The sequence below is a fragment of the Bos grunniens genome, chromosome 16 (genome assembly GCF_055505025.1).
Source record: "Bos grunniens cultivar Pamir isolate PY7600 chromosome 16, Bosgru_T2T1.0, whole genome shotgun sequence".
Lineage (NCBI taxonomy): Eukaryota > Metazoa > Chordata > Mammalia > Artiodactyla > Bovidae > Bos > Bos grunniens.
The window spans coordinates 18,795,009-18,807,935 of NC_141180.1; positions in this window are offsets into that span (position 1 = coordinate 18,795,009).

Genomic DNA, 12,927 nt, shown 5'->3' on the forward strand with positions numbered 1-12,927 from the left:
GGATACACAAAAAATGTAAGTTTTTAGAATCTGCGGCATACATTGAACTCTGCCCACCTCCCTTTAATATGTCCCTGAAAGCTTCTGACAATCCCCTTCAGGTTCAGGCAGGCAACCCCCCCTGGGGTTCTGGGATGACCTTGGGCTTGACTTTGGAGAGCTAAAAATGAAAGGAGTTAAAACAATGCAAAGCCCTCCCACCGGATTCCACCTTCTTCTGTTGGCCACTTCCTTCCTTCCCTCCTTTTTCCTTCCCTTCCTGCACAAGCTACTCTGCCCCACCTTCCTTCCTGGGGAGGAGGACCTGCCCTTTCCTCTTCTATCCATGGTGCCAAAGGATGAACAATGTGATGTTGGGGGGTGGGGTGGGGCATGGACCTGGGTGAGGGAGTCTAGAGGTGGGAAGAGGCAGATGCTGTATGACCTGAAGCAAAGAGTGAGCAAGCAGAGACAGTTTACTCCTCCAGTTGCATTTCATGGGTCTTTGGTCAGTTCTCAGAAGTTTCCTTTACCTAAGCCTACAATCAAAGAGACGGGTAATGGTGACGGCAGCAGAATTCCCAAAAGCCCACCAGAATGTCAGCTACACTGCCCAAACAATGAGATTTCAGGGTCACAGAAAAAGGGTGGTGTCAGCAAAAGCTGAGTGGGGTTAGAATTGATGCCTTCGAACTGTGGTGCTGGAGAAGACTCTTGAGAATCCCTTGGACAGCAAGGAGATCAAACCAGTCAATCTAAAGGAAACCAACCCTTGAATATTAATTGGAAAGAGTGATGCTGAAGCTCAAGCTCCAATACTTTGGCCACCTGATGCGAAGAGTACACTCACTGGAAAAGACCCAGATACTGGGAAAGATTGAGTAAAAGGGGACGGAGGACAGAGGATCAGACGGTTGCATGGCATCACCGACTCAATGGACATGAGTTTGAGCAAGCTCCGGGAGATGGTGAAGGACAGGGAAGCCTGGCATGCTGCAGTCTATGGGGTCACAAAGAGTCAGACAGGACTGAGCGACTGAACAACAGCAGCGAGAAACAAAAGAAAGCTCAATCTAGGTAGCCATTTGCAGTCTCCCTTCTGCTGTCCACAGTCCTCCGAGAGAAAAAGGTGGAAAGGAAACTGGGAAAGAGGCAGAGATGTCAAGAGGGTTTCGGGAAGTGAAAAGGCTGAGAACAGAAAGTAGCTTGTGTTAGGTAGGGGAGCCAGCGGCTAACAGAAAAGGTAAGACAGAGCAGTCGCGAAACAAAAGCGTTAAACCAGCAAAGGATGACAGCGTGGGGGAGGGGCAAGGTCAAATGGAGTCGTTTTTTAAGGCAAAGCTCTGGGGTGAGGGCCAAACTTGAGCTGGCGAGCACAAAAGAGAAGGCACTCCGGGAGGCGGCTGTGAGAGGTGGAACGAGTCAGAGATGACGATGAGAATGGAAAGAAATCAAAGGGTCCGTCGAGTGAAGGGGGGCACGAAGGAAACGCGCCTGGGAGGGCCCCGCTTTGTTAGGCGAGGGCGGCGGCGGGGGCTGCACGTGCAGCCGGGAGTGCCCGGGGCCGCGGGGCTCCACGCCGGGGAGCGCCCGGGGGGAGGCGCGACGCGCGGGGGGCGGCCCTCCAGTTACCCGGGCCTCTTGCCCGCGGGCCCCGCGCTACAAAAGGGGCGCATTGTCAAGTCCCAGGCCGCAGCAGATTGCGGCTGTCCTGCCATACCCTCGCACCCTGGCACCGCGCCACTGGCACCACCCGGGGGGTTGGAAATAGCTGCGCCGTTCCCATGGCGACCAGGCAGCGACTCCCGCCGCCCGCCCCAGGCAGGTCCCGCCCCGCCCGCTGCGCAGGTCCGCCGGCCAGCGCCGAAGCAGCCTCCCTCCCACCTGGGCGCGCCCCGCCCCCGTAACCTTGGCAACTGTGGCCGCGGCCGGCGGTTGCGGGGGGCACGACTCAGAGGACACCGCCCGGCCGGGTCCCGCCCTCCCGCCAGCTGCGCAGCGGGCGGGGGCCAGACCAACTCTCGGGCGGGGCCCCCGAAAGGCTGGGCCGCAGGCGCCACGGGAGCCGGCGCAGGAAGCCTTCCCTCCCGGCCGCCGGCCTGCCCGGAAAGGCGGGGCAGGGGAGGAAGCTTCGCAGCGGCCGAGGCTGCGGGAGTACTACGCGGCTCGCGTTGTCTCTTCGAAGCCTCCCCCGACCCCGCCTGACCTCCAGCCCCTCGAAAGCCTCCCGAACCTCCCCGCCCTTCCTCCGGCGATGGGTGGAGGCTTTGGCCGAGGGTCCCCGGCCTGCGCGGCCAGGTGAATGGGGAGGCCGGGAAAATAAAGCTCTCTCTCCTGCCCGACCGCCCGTAAGAACGGGGAAGCGTAGGCCGAGGGGTCTGGGCTGGAGGGGGAATCGCCGTCGGGCGCCGGGGTCGTCCGTTCCAGGGAGCCCTCCCAAAGTGCATTGCACTTGTGAAAAGTCCCTCTAGGTCCTGGATGGGATCGACGCCCCCACCCCGCCCCTCCCAGAGGAAGATTACCACAGTGCGTCACCCTCCAGCTTTTGTTTGTTGATGTGGTGTGCTAAAGTATTGCGGATCCTCAAGTGTCTCAGCTTCCAGGTGATTGGCTCAGAATTGAGACTGACCGACCAAATCGGGTAGGGTGGGGGGAGAAAGTGAAAGTAGCTTAGTAGTGTCGGACTCTGCGACCCCCTGGACTGTATCCGTGTAATTCTGCAGGCCAGAATACGGGAGTGGGTAGCCTTTCCCTTCTCCAGGGGATCTTCCCAACCCAGGGGGAGAAAGGGGCAGACCAAAGAATGTTCTTTCCGCCATCCCTCTTCAGGGGCGCAGCCTACCCCTGACTTCTTGGAAGGCGAACTCCTGCAGGGTAGAGACCTTGGCACTTAAAAGATTCTGAACAAAACGTTTAGTGAAGGGATATGATTAAAACCAGGTAGTGCTTACCTCATTCAGTTGTCCCGGGTGGGCAGGGCATCCGACGGGAATATACTTAAAGCATTCAAGGTTCGTTGAAATTTGGTCCCATATCAAAGGAACCTAATACAATAATTAATACTCTGCATTTGTAAAATCTTTTCCTCTTAAGAATGTTACCTCATTCCATATATATTTGCTGCTTCAAATTCCATAAAATTCCAAAGCAGAAGAAAGGATTCATATGGGGCAAATAAGTTTCCAGCTCTCCATGATCAGAGTGGAGCATGTAGAGTTGGCTTGGCTAGTTCTAAGAGCCCTAAGTTCTTTTTGAAGTGGTCTAGTGGGGTTACTTTAGTATGGTGGAAAGAGTTTGGGGATGTAAGTCAAAGGACCTAGGCATGAGACTTGCTGGGCCATTTAGGTGTAAATTTCCTCATCTGAGAAATGATTGTTGTGAAGATGAGATAATGTATAAAGTATTCTTCATAAGCCATAGGATGTGCCACACAAGTTCTTTGGTTACTGGGACACCTATAAACTGATATACAAGTCATAATTCATATACTGTAGCTGCAAAATGCCTTCCCATTAACTTTAATGGTTATTTCCCCAGATATACTATAAGACACAGACAATCTCTTTTCCAGGCACCTCTGAATGGGGGAAGAAATTCAGTTATTTTTCCAGGGCCACTCCTCCTGTATCCTTGGCTCAAATTGGCATCAAAACATCAGATGATTTCCTTTTTACTTCTTAGCCTATAAGATGGCTTCAACTACCACACAACCCCAGTGTAGACACCAAAACCCAAGCCCAGAAGAGCAGCCCCAATAAGAGACAGAAGTTATAAAAAGAATAAATGTTGACACAAGACCAGAAAGACAATCTGTTGTCCAGAGAACAAGAGGAAAGGGTCTGTGGACTCAGAGAGATGCCAGATCTGCAAGCTGGGGTGCCTAGGGGCGGGACTGAAGGGAGCTCTGTGTGCTCTTGAATCTCCTTTAATATTACTATGAACTGAATTGTGTTCCCAGTTCTTCCCTTGTGCATGTTGATGCCCTAACTCCCAATGTGACTGCAGGAGATAGGGTCTTTAGGAGGTAATTAAAATTAAGTGAGTGCACAAGGATTGTGGCTTTATAAGAAGAGGGAGAAGAGATTGCCCCATAACTATCACAGGTGTGTATACAATGAGAAAGCAACCATCTGCAAGCCAGGAAGAGAGCCCTCACTAGAACCCAACCATGCTGGCACACTAATCTCAGACTTCCATCCTCCAAAAGTACGAGAAAATAAATTTCTGTTGTGTAAGCCACCCAGTCTGCGACATTTTGTTACGGCAGCCTGAGCAGACTAAGACAAATATGTCTTGCTTGGAGCCGAGCACCCTTCCTACCACCTCTACCACCTGGCGTTTTGTTCAGCACTTCCACAGTTGTCTCATTTTTAATTCCTCACTGTGTGAGTTGGAATTGGCAGGATTTATTTTTAAATGAAAGAGCTAAAACTCAGAATGATTAAGTGACTGTGCTGAAAGTCACACAGACTGTGAATGGGCCAACCCAAAACTTAAGTCTCCCCAGTCGATAGCTAGTCAACTAATGCTAAGTACTTCCCATGTGCTTGATTCTGATGTGGATATTAGGACTAGAAAGATGATTTGTGATTTAGAGATGGGAAGGGCCCAGTCTGGTCAGAAAGAGAAACACGTGAACAAACCATTACAGCAAGGAGGACTGTCTACAAGAATAATTGGCCCAGTAGGTTTGTGGGGAAAGCATTCCAGGCAGAGGAATCCTGGGAAAACATGGCTTCTCGGGGAGCTACAGTCTGCTGAGAGCTAAGCACACTGGAGGGAAGAAAGAGGCAGAGATGGTCCACATGCCATTGGAGATACTGTTCCTCTTCCTCCTGCCCAAGGACTCTGATTGCCTCCCCAGTTCAGTTCAGTTCAGTTCAGTCGCTCAGTTGTGTCCAACTCTTTGCGACCCCATGAATTGCAGCACACCAGGCCTCGTATGCATCACCAACTCCTGGAGTTCACTCAGACTCACGTCCATCAAGTTGGTGATGCCATCCAGCCATCTCATCCTCTGTCGTCCCCTTCTCCTCTTGCCCCCAATCCCTCCCAGCATCAGAGTCTTTTCCAATGAGTCAACTCTTCGCATGAGGTGGCTAAAGTACTGGAGTTTCAGCTTTAGCATCATTCCTTCCAAAGAAATCCCAGGGCTGAGCTCCTTCAGAATGGACTGGTTGGATCTCCTTGCAGTCCAAGGGACTCTCAAGAGTCTTCTCCAACACCACATTTCAAAAGCATCAATTCTTCGGCGCTCAGCTTTCTTCACAGTCCAACTCTCACATCCATACATGACCACTGGAAAAACCATAGCCTGGACTAGACAGACCTTTCTTGGCAAAGTAATGTCTCTGCTTTTCAATATGCTGTCTAGGTTGGTCATACTTTTCTTCCAAGGAGTAAGCATCTTTTCATTTCATGGCTGCAGTCACCATCCACAGTGATTTTGGAGCCCCCAAAAATAAAGTCAGCCACTGTTTCCCCATCTATTTCCCATGAAGTGATGGGACTGGATGCCATGATCTTAGTTTTCTGAATGTTGAGTTTTAAGCCAACTTTTTCACTCTCCTCTTTCACCTTCATCAAGAGGCTTTTTAGTTCCTCTTCACTTTCTGCCATAAGGGTGGTATCATCTGCATATCTGAGGTTATTGATATTTCTCCCGGCAATCTTGATTCCAGCTTGTGCTTCTTGCAGCCCAGCGTTTCAAGTGGGCCTTAGAAAGCATCACTACGAACAAAGCTAGTAGAGGTGATGGAATTCCAGTTGAGCTATTTCAAATCCTGAAAGATGATGCTGTGAAAGTGCTGCACTCAATATGCCAGCAAATTTGGAAAACTCAGCAGTGGCCACAGGACTGGAAAAGGTCAGTTTTTATTCCAATCCCAAAGAAAGGCAATGCCAAAGAATGCTCAAACTACCGCACAATTGCACTCATCTCACACGCTAGTAAAATAATGCTCAAAATTCTCCAAGCCAGGCTTCAGCAATACGTGAACCGTGAACTTCCAGTTGTTCAAGCTGGTTTTAGAAAAGGCAGAGGAACCAGAGACCAAATTGTCAACATCCGCTGGATCATGGAAAAAGCAAGAGAGTTCCAGAAAAACATCTATTTCTGCTTTATGGACTATGCCAAAGCCTTTGACTGTGTGGATCACAATAAACTGTGGAAAATTCTGAAAGAGATGGGAATACCAGACCACCTGACCTGCCTCTTGAGAAACCTATATGCAGGTCAGGAAGCAACAGTTAGAACTGGACATGGAACAACAAGACTGGTTCCAAATAGGAAAAGGAGTACGTCAAGGCTATATATTGTCACCCTGACTCCCTAGATCAGATCAGATCAGATCACTCGCTCAGTCGTGTCTGACTCTTTGCGACCCCATGAATCACAGCACGCCAGGCCTCCCTGTCCATCACCAACTCCCGGAGTTCACCCAGACTCACGTCCATCAAGTCAGTGATGCCATCCAGCCATCTCATCCTCTGTCGTCCCCTTCTCCTCTTGCCCCCAATCCCTCCCAGCATCAGAGTCTTTTCCAATGAGTCAACTCTTCGCATGAGGTGGCTAAAGTACTGGAGTTTCAGCTTTAGCATCATTCCTTCCAAAGAAATCCCAGGGCTGAGCTCCTTCAGAATGGACTGGTTGGATCTCCTTGCAGTCCAAGGGACTCTCAAGAGTCTTCTTAAACACCACAGTTCAAAAGCATCAATTCTTCAGCGCTCAGCCTTCTTCACAGTCCAACTCTCACATCCATACATGACCACTGGAAAAACCATAGCCCTGACCAGATGAACATTTGTTGGCAAAGTAATGTCTCTGCTTTTGAATATGCTGTCTAGGTTGGTCATAACTTTCCTTCCAAGGAGTAAGCATCTTTTCATTTCATGGCTGCAGTCACCATCTGCAGTGATTTTGGAGCCCAGAAAAATAAAGTCTGACACTGTTTCCCCATCTATTTCCCATGAAGTGATGGGACCGGATGCCATGATCTTCGTTTTCTGAATGTTGAGCTTTTTTTTTTTTTTTTTGAATGTTGAGCTTTAAGCCAACTTTTTCACTCTCCACTTTCACTTTCATCAAGAGGCTTTTTAGTTCCTCTTCACTTTCTGCCATAAGGGTGGTGTCATCTGCATATCTGAGGTTATTGATATTTCTCCCGGCAATCTTGATTCCAGCTTGTGTTTCTTCCAGTCCAGCGTTTCTCATGATATACTCTGCATATAAGTTAAATAAGCAGGGTGACAATAAACAGCCTTGACGGACTCCTTTTCCTATTTGGAACCAGTCTTGTTGTTCCATGTCCAGTTCTAACTGTTGCTTCCTGACCTGCATATAGGTTTCTCAAGAGGCAGGTCAGGTGGTCTGGTATTCCCATCTCTTTCAGAATTTTCCACAGTTTATTGTGATCCACACAGTCAAAGGCTTTGGCATAGTCAATAAAGCAGAAATAGATGTTTTTCTGGAACTCTCTTGCTTTTTCCATGATCCAGCAGATATTGGCAATTTGATCTCTGGTTTCTCTTCTTTTTCTAAAACCAGCTTGAACATCAGGAAGTTCACGGTTCACGTATTGCTGAAGCCTGGCTTGGAGAATTTTGAGCATTTCTTTACTAGCATGTGAGATGAGTGCAATTGTGCAGTAGTTTGAGCATTCTTTGGCATTGCCTTTCTTTGGGATTGGAATGAAAACTGACCTTTTCCAGTCCTGTGGCCACTGCTGAGTTTTCCAAATTTGCTGGCATATTGAGTGCAGCACTTTCACAGCATCATCTTTCAGGATTTGAAATAGCTCAACTGGAATTCTATCACCTCCACTAGCTTTGTTCGTAGTGATGCTTTCTAAAGCCCACTTGACTTCACATTCCAGGATGCCCTGGCCAAAGGGGAGAACCAAACATAACAGAAATCAAGGCAGTCCTTAAGGGACCTAATATCCTTAAGGAGATACAACAGTAAACTCTGCAGTTAGGTTCACATTGACATTCTATAGTAAATTAGGTTTGTTTGATTGTCTGAGCTGGGGGTCTCCTAAGGGTTAGTTTATTACAGCACTAGCCATTTTGTAAATAATCGAAAATGTGCTTTAATTAGGAGAAGACATGAATTGCATACCTATGACTTTTACCAGCAACTGTCAGTGTTCACAGAATGGCTAGCTTCCAGAGGAATAAAGTCCTAAACTAATAGAGGATCATCCCTCACAATAGAAATGCAGAATCTGTTCTGAGAGCATTAGCCCAAGTTCTTAACAGATATGAGGATTCACTTTCTACTGTTTCCTCTATGAATACAAGTTGCATGCTTGTGTTTATCACATCTTGAATCCACTCTGCCTTTCAGGGATTTATTAAATTGCAGCACTCAAACGCCGTCTCTGGGGGACAAGACTGTAGGTTGGGGAAGAAATGATCCCAGAAGGGCTACTTGCACTCTCCCAGAAGCCAAGTACCAGAGCTTTGCCCACCTCCCCAGGGCACTCAGGCCGCACACAGGCCAACAACCAATGTAGGGGCTGGTTCTGGGATTTCAGCATCTCTCTGCCTGGGACCAAATGAGGACTATCACCTCTGCCTCACTGGAGACCTCATTAGAACTTGAACTCTGGTCTTCGTTCTTTCCAAGCAGGTTCAGTGCAGTGAGAAGTTGAGGGTAGAAGGGGGATCGGTAAACCCACAACTCCCAGAGCAGCACAAGTCCAACAGCCTCTGAGAACTGGACAGGAGTAAACAAGCAATTACCCACAAGACAGACTGGTAACTGGAGAGGTGGCTGGAAGGACTGATTCTGTTCACTGCCTGCAAGGATGGCTGCCTTCCCTCCAGCCCCCTCACCTCTTCCTAGCTTCTCAAGGCTAATTTCACCACCTTCTGCCTGCTTTCCAAGTGATAGTCCATCGCCCCAGGGCTGAGAGGCAGAAGGTTCTGTTCTGGCTACTATCTTGTTGGCCTGGCCATTGCCAGCATCACTGCTCTTTGTCTGTCCTGGGAAACGGGGAAAGAATCAGAAGGTGCTCCTACCCCTTCCCTACTCCAGTAACCCTACAGCCTTCAGAGCCTTTGGGGGAAGAGAATTTAGCAAGAAAGAGGTGACTCAGAATTTTCTTTGCAGAAACCAGAGTGGGAACCCAGCTGGGCTGCAGAAAGAATGGGGTCTGAGCAAAAGAAACCTCACATTCCTTTTTCTGTTTGGCTGTGAGCTCCCCCACTGACTACTGTTGTTAGGTCCCCATTCTTTTTTTCATTTTTTGTAGTCTGTGTGTGCATGCTCAGTCACGTTGGAGCCTTTGAGACCCCATGGACTGTATCCCATGAGGCGCTTCTGTCCATGGGATTCTCCAGGCGAGAATACTGGAGTGAGTTGCCATGCCCTCCTTCAGGGGATCTTCCCGACCGATCGAGGGAGTGAACCTGCATTTCCTGTGTCTAATGCATTGAAGGCAGATTTTTCCCCCCTCTGAACAACTGGGGAAGTCTACCTCGGTTCAGATCCTAACACTGAAAGGCCTCTACACAGATAAGATTAAGGGCCCACACTTATCTTCAAGGAATTTACAATCTGATGGGGAAGGGAGAAGGAAAGAATTTCAGGAAGTTACAAAACAAAACAAAAAACATGTACCTAAATAACAGTCAAGACAATGTCCCAGAGGTGTCTCGGGGCAGTGCCGCTGCAGCTGCTAGTCCAGTCATTTCTCACCGGAGTTATGGAACTGCTCTAACCAGCCCTGCCTCGTCCTACCTCCCGGCTTTCCTCTTCTTTCACTCTCAGTCTTTGGGAACTCAGTACAGAAATAACCTCCTCTTCCCAAGAACCCCTCCCTGATGCTCCAGTTAAGCACCCCTCATCAATGTCCCCGAAGCCTGAATTCCAGGGAGTTTTTCATCCCCCTCCCCCGTAAACATCAAGTTCCTTGCTGTCTCTGTACGTAGAGCCCAGCACAGAGTAGACAATAAACATAAAAGGCTGCATGCCTGCAGAGGAGTTCACAGAGAGTATGGGAAGTCATTAGAGGCTTTTGACTCAGAGGCTGATAATATCACGAAAACTCTCTGGTAAACTGAGTAATCCATTAGTTATTCAGTGCTAGGGGGAGGGAGGCTGAGGGAAAGGGGAGAACGAATGAAGTAGTGAGGGCTGGAAGAATGACGAAGTGGGGACCGTAAAGGGGATGGAAAATGATCTTCATGGGGAGGAAGAGCTAGAAGCGTGAGCTAGATGTTTGAGCTAGATGTTTGGATATGTTGGCAAAAGGGCGAGGTGAGGCAAGGCGAGGTCAAGGTCTGCACCCTTGGTGCCGGAGAAGGAACTAGAGTAGAGGAAGCAGACTGCAGTCACGGGAAGGCACTGGAAGTGGCGGAAAGGGGCTGCGCAGGAACTCACGGGAGGAGATGCTGTTGTTTAGTCCCTAAGTCGTGTCTGACTCTTTGCGACCCCATGTACTGTAGCCTGCCAGGCTTCTCTGTCTATGGGATTCTCCAGGCAAGAATAGAGTGGGTTGCCATTTCCTCCTCTAGGGGCTCTTCTTGACCCACGGATGGAACTTGTGTCTCTGGCATTACAGACAGATTCTTTATCGCTCCGCCACCAGGGCTTCCCTGAGAGGAGATGATCTGTTTGTTTTTAGAAATAGCTTCATCTAATGAGGACAGAGAGCAGACCCACTGGAGGAATTCTGAGCTCTGCGTTGATTTTGTCTCTCAATGATGTAAGCGTGGAAAGCTTAGCAAGCTAGGGTCTCACCTTGACCTGTCAAAACTTGTGATGAAGATCCAGGAATAAGGTTCCTCTAGTCCTCCAGCTTCGGTAGAAAACGCAACCCCCCACCCCTATCCAGTAGAGCTATTCATTCTTTTCCATTTTCTCTGTGTTCCAGAGGACTTTGCTGGGGCATAATGCAGCTTTCCATCTGGACAGGGCTGTGTTTGATCAAATACACTGCAGCTCTCAGTTCATTACCTTTTCCTCCTTCTCACATGCTTCCTGTTTTCTGACTCTTATTTTCGTCTTGTGTCTCTTGACATCATCACAGACATCTGTCACTCCTGCCTTCAACAGCTGTCCACCCCTCTCTCCTCTCCCATCTCCTTAAACCTCTCATCAGTTGCTTTAAGACACCTAAAACTGCTCAACTTCCCTCCCTCTTCTCAGCATCCAGAACCTCATTGTTGGACATGTCTCAACCTGTTCTTGGTCTCAGACGAATCCTCTGTAACACCGAGAATGACAGATGAGGTCAGACGTTCTTGGGAGGGGAGGAAAAGCAAAGTTCTTACCCAGGAACCCATGCTCATTCAAAACTAGCTTTCCAAATGAGAGCGTACTATGTGTGTGTGTATGTTTTCTGCTGACAAAACATCCAGTCCTGCTTTCCTCAGAGCACATGCATGTATTCTGATGCTTTAAACTCCTCATATCTAAAGAGGACAAAACATCATAAATATATATCTTTCGATTAGCAGCTGGCAGTGCTAGGGTTTCAGGGAGTGATCCTTTATCCTCCGGGATCCTCTCGCCCTTTGTTACCTTGCCAACTGGTATACTGGGGCTGGAGCTGCAAGAGTCTTCATGAGCCGAGAGTGAGGAAGAGAATGCAGGGCGGCTGATATTAACAAGGTCCCTGGAGTGATTTATGAGCTTCTCCAGGCTCCTTTTATTTGACAGGGGAAGGAAAAGAAAGTGTTTATTCCTTCTGATAAGAGACCCTTACTTAGTAGCTTATGTATTCAAAACCCATTCATCTCAATATAGCTGTTTCAGTGCCCACTGGCTCTGTCTTAAGACACACGCACACCCTTTCAATCGACCCAGCATCCTCTCTAGCCATTATCTTGGTTCTCTTTTGCCTTTTATGTCAAATTTCTTGAGGAGGAAGCTACAGCTGGAGCCTCCACAGCCTCTCCACTCTCTTTATAATCAAAATTTCTGTCCCATCTTCTGCCTGAATCTCTCTCAAAATTCACCAAGAACCATGTTTAGTTCAGTGGTCCCAGTTTCCTTAACTTTTATGTTGCCCATCTCTCTGAGCACAAGCCTGACTCCCACCTCTCCACCAACCATGGTCCTGCCAACAGTACCCTCTTCCTACTCCAGCCCTACCTTCATGCTTCCCCTTTACTAGGTCCCTTCTCTCCTGCCTGCAGTTTCTTCCTGCTCTCAGCTTTAAGGACCATCTCTAAACCTGGCCTTGCTCCTCCTGGGAAGCAGCATATGAAAAGGCCCAGAAGCTTGCGGCTAGTCCCATGTGGAGGAAGGAGTGTGTGAAGGAAGGAATGACTAGAGGGAACTAGACTTGGGTGACCTCAAGTTGAGAAGTTCACGCTAGACAGCCCCTCCCCCACCCCCCCCAGCCACGACCCTTCCCTCCAGATCACTGGAAATAACTTTTTTTTTAAATTGGAGTAGAGGTGATTAACAATACTGTGATAGTTAACAGGTGGATAGCAAAGGGACTCAGTTATACAGATACATGTATCCATTCTTCTCCAAACTCCCTTCCCATTTTTCCTTTCTTCCCTGGAAAGAACTCTGTATTTAATGTTCATGCAGGTCACCTAGGAATCTTGTTAAAAGCAGATGCAGTAGGTCTGGGGTGGGACCTGAGATTCTGCATGTCTGGTAGGCCCCCAGATGACCCAAGCTACTGGGTCAAAGACCATACTTTGAGGAGCAAGGGGCTAGATCACACTTAGCTATTGTCAGATTTTCTGGGGAGGGGCGGTAGTTTCTCTGTTGTTTTTGCATCTCATCTGGAGTGTAACCCACCCTACACGAGGGCCAGGATCCTGCTGTTTGCACTTCTGTATTTCCTATTGATGAGTTTCTCCTGGATGTTCCCGTAAATACTTAATTGATGGGACCCAGGGCTGAGTTGTTTATATCTTCGGACTTTGCTTTACAAACTAATTTATCTTTAAATCACAATTGTGAGGCAAGTAGATACT